The sequence below is a fragment of the Ailuropoda melanoleuca genome, chromosome 7 (assembly GCF_002007445.2).
Source record: "Ailuropoda melanoleuca isolate Jingjing chromosome 7, ASM200744v2, whole genome shotgun sequence".
In the NCBI taxonomy this organism is placed as follows: domain Eukaryota; kingdom Metazoa; phylum Chordata; class Mammalia; order Carnivora; family Ursidae; genus Ailuropoda; species Ailuropoda melanoleuca.
This window is the reverse complement of record NC_048224.1, coordinates 33300245-33304202: the sequence shown is the minus strand read 5'-3', so window position 1 is coordinate 33304202 and position 3958 is coordinate 33300245. Positions and strand designations below refer to the sequence as shown.

Below are 3958 nucleotides of genomic sequence, written 5' to 3'. Positions count from 1 at the left end.
ACTTAAGTACCATGATATAAAGTCAATACATCTATTTTATGTTACATGATAAAGGAATGACAGGAAAACAAACATATTTGATACACACACCAGAAATTGTGTTTTTCCTAACAGAATAAGCAGGAATACTCCTGACTCTTAATAGTCCTCTTTTCTGTAACTGGTCACATGGCTGTTGCTGATGTACAGCTACCTTCTTTCACTACCATTCTGTATCTCCTTGTATGACCAGTTCAGCTGGCCATGGTTTTCTTCCTGGTGTGGTGAGACTGAATGTTTGTATCTCCTCACTCACACCCAAATTTATGTGTTGGAATCAAATCCCCAGTGTGATGGTAATTGGAGGTGAGCCTTTGGGAGGTGATAGGTCATGAGGGTAGAGGCCTCATTAATGAGATAGCTCCCATATAAAAGAGAACCCAGAGAGCTCCCTTGTCCCTTCTGACCTGTGAAGAACCAATAAGAAGGCCATGTAAAAATCAAGTTCTCAGGTTATTAGCAGGTCCTCATCAGTCACTCAATCTGCCAGCAACCTGATCTTGGACTTCCTAACCTCTAGAGTTCTGACAAATAAGTGTTTGTGGTTAAAGTCACCCAGTTTATGGTATTTTGTTATAGCAGCCTGAACAGACTAGGATGATGTCCATGAAAACACTAGCTATTCTTATTCCTTAAAATCTTTGTTGAGTTTGATAGATGAAAATTTGTCTATTTGCATTTGTTTTGCTCCTACTGTGGTTGAAATTTTTATGTGTCTTGACCATTTATATATCTTCTTTGTGATATATTCTTTTTCTTATTGAATTGTAGGAAATGTTATATATCTTATGATTATTAAATCTTTGATGTATCTATGGAAAATTTTTCTCCATTTTTTGACCATTTATGTACCTTTTTTGTGATAATCTCATTCCTTTTTTTTTATTTCTCTTATTGGCTTTCAGGAAACTTTTATGTATATTATGACTATTATAAAACATTTTTTCTCTTTTTCTTTTTCATTGAATTGATTCTGGATGTTTTTTTTCCCCCAATCAAATTTGTCACCTCCCAGGGGCGCCTGGGTGGCACAGCGGTTAAGCGTCTGCCTTCGGCTCAGGGCGTGATCCTGGCGTTATGGGATCGAGCCCCACGTCAGGCTCCTCTGCTATGAGCCTGCTTCTTCCTCTCCCACTCCCCCTGCTTGTGTTCCCTCTCTCGCTGGCTGTCTCTATCTCTGTCAAATAAAATAAAAAATCTTTAAAAAAAAAATTTGTCACCTCCCTTTACTGGATCTGAATTTTGTGACATATTTGCTTAGAAAGTTCTTTCCAAAAAAATTTCTCTGGGTTTTTAAAGAAATATCAAGATCTTTCAGCAGTCTAGGCATTATTTTGGTGCAATGATTAGTTGACGTTTGTTATTTAATCTTTCTCTACAGATGTAGATCTTTCATCTACAGATGTCTCTCAAGTGACACCTTTGTTATACTCTAGATTATTTATATTTACATAGGTCTTTTTCTTGACTTTCTATTCTTTCCGTTGTCTCTTTCTTTCTAAGTTCATATTGTATTACACCAATTACTACTACCTTATACAAAACCTTTTTTTTTTAAATTGGGCAGGGCGATACCCCACTGTTTCCTCTTTTCAGCATTTTCCTCACTAGTCTCAAACAATTGTTCTTTCAGGTGAACTCTATGGTCATTCTAAAAATTGCCAAAAGTCCCATTGGAACTGCCTTGAACAAAATCTCTTTCAAAAAAAAAAGCAACATGTCAATAACATTTTGTTATCTAATATATAAAGTCAAAGCAATAGAAATAAAAAGCATGGAGCCCCATCCCACTCATTGCACTGGGTGCCCAGAGGGCTCCCTGGTGTACATGCACTTCCCGCACCAGGGCTGTCTGATTCCACCTCCAGGTCTCCCCAAGCAGTATTTCACTGCAACTCTTGAGATTTTGTTGTTGGTAGAAAAAAAGCCAAAATACTTTTCCAATAAAATGATAACCTTGAATAATAATAAAAAAAGATTTATTAAAATGAAATTTGCGGAGCACCTGGAGGCGTAGTCAGCATCTGACTCTTGATTTTGGCTCAGGTCATGATCTCAGGATTGTGAGATTGAAGCCTGTGCAAGCTCTGGGCTCAGTGGGGAGTCTGCTTGAGATTCTCTTCCTCTCCCTTCCCCTCTTGTCCTCCCCCACACGTGTGCTCTTTCTCTAAAAATAAATAAATCTTGTAAAAAATAAAATAAAATAAAATTTTCTACTGAAGTCAAAGAGGTCACACTGAAATGAGATAGAATTATGGTCATGTGGGACTCCGTAATTAAGGTGTTTACATGTACACACGATCCCTATCAGTTCCTGTCTTTGAAACCTGCTATAACCCAGCCTAACCCTTTGTGTCTTATATCATGATAGTAGCAATTCTTTCTTGGCATTTTGGGCATGCAACAAGACACGTGCAGCTTATGGACTCGGCCAACACCGAGAAGCTGCCTGTGGACATTCCCTCACAGAAGGGCATCCTGAACTGCATTGCTGTCAACCTGTAGGGAACAAAAATTGCAATCTGAAAAAGGGACTCTTAGAAAAATATTTGCTACTTCATCAGGGCATTGAATCCAGGAACCAAGAAGAGGATTGCAAGCAGCAAATGTTTATTTCATTTACTTCAGTCAGGATGCTTCCCTCATCTGTGTATCTAGTGACCATGGCACGGTGCACATTTTTGCTGCCAAAGATCCAAAGAAGGAATAAACAGTCTAGTTTGGTGTCAGCAGTTTTCTTCCAAAATACTTAAGTTCTAAATAGAGTTTTCCCAAATATCAGGTTCCCTTAGACTCTCCATGCATTTGTGCTTTTGGAACAGACTCAAATGTTGTCATTCAATTTGCTCAGAAGGCAGCTCCTATACGCATTCCTATTCAACTTCAAGGAGGAGTGCATCCTGGGATGCCTATGTGCGGTTTCTAGGAATGAACAATGACAAGCTGTGATTCTTCACAAGTACGTGCCTTCAACACCCATGCTGACCACCCCACTGAAGTGTTGAGTGTGCCGAGACCCACCCAATAAGCCCAAGAGCTTTGTGGTATCACTGACAGGAGTAGCTAGTCTTCCCATGCGGTAGGTCTAGGTCTTATAAATGAGGAGAATCAGTTTTATTCAGGGTTAAAACTAAAATTTTCAGTTATGTGTAAGGAACAAAGTAATGCATAGACTTTAAAAATTAGTTAATTTGAATGTACAAAAGAAAATATTCAACATCTCTTTCAACAAAGTGATATTCGAGAGAGAATGTCTTCTGGTGATTTCTGTCAATGTTGAGCATTAATGCCTTATATAATGCTTCGTCTGTCATATCTACTTCCTTTTCCTTGGCATCTTTTTCTGTCATCAATATTTTTAAGATTAGCTACAAGCCAGTACTTTGGGAATGAAAGACACATCACATTTTTTAAAAACATTAGGTAAGTGCCATAAGTTATGGGCTCTGTATTGTTAAGTACTGTTTGAGGTATATTTAGTTTTCTTAAATTCCTGATAAAGAGATTTAATTTTGTGTTTTTGACTTCAACATTTAAAATCAGCATAGCAGCAAATCCTCAGTTTTTCAAAAATATGACAAAAAGACTAAAGAGGCCAAACTATGAGCAGAATATAATAATTATGAACTTTGTGGTCTTGATCTTAACCCAGGTGTCCTTAACAGGTTCCCACGAGCAACATGAACTAGAGTCCAGACTCAATAGCCTAACCAGATTGCGAAGTAAAAAGAAAGCCCAGATTCTTCCACTGGGGCATTCCTGAGCATCCCAAAGTATCTATGATACAAAGAAAATTTCTTCCTCCCTTAATTCAGAAGAGGAAGATGAAGAAGACCAATACTCCAGGAGAAAACTGGTAATAAGATATAGAGAAACAAACCACAGAAAATAGTTGTGAAATAAGCACTATGAAAACATT

The 3958-nt window shown here is 37.9% G+C and overlaps 1 pseudogene; it reads left to right on the top strand.

Annotated features, from left to right (window-relative positions):
- The first annotated feature begins 1867 nt into the window (after nt 1-1867).
- On the top strand, nt 1868-2988 carry LOC105240191 (annotated as a pseudogene).
- The last annotated feature ends 970 nt before the right edge of the window (nt 2989-3958 follow it).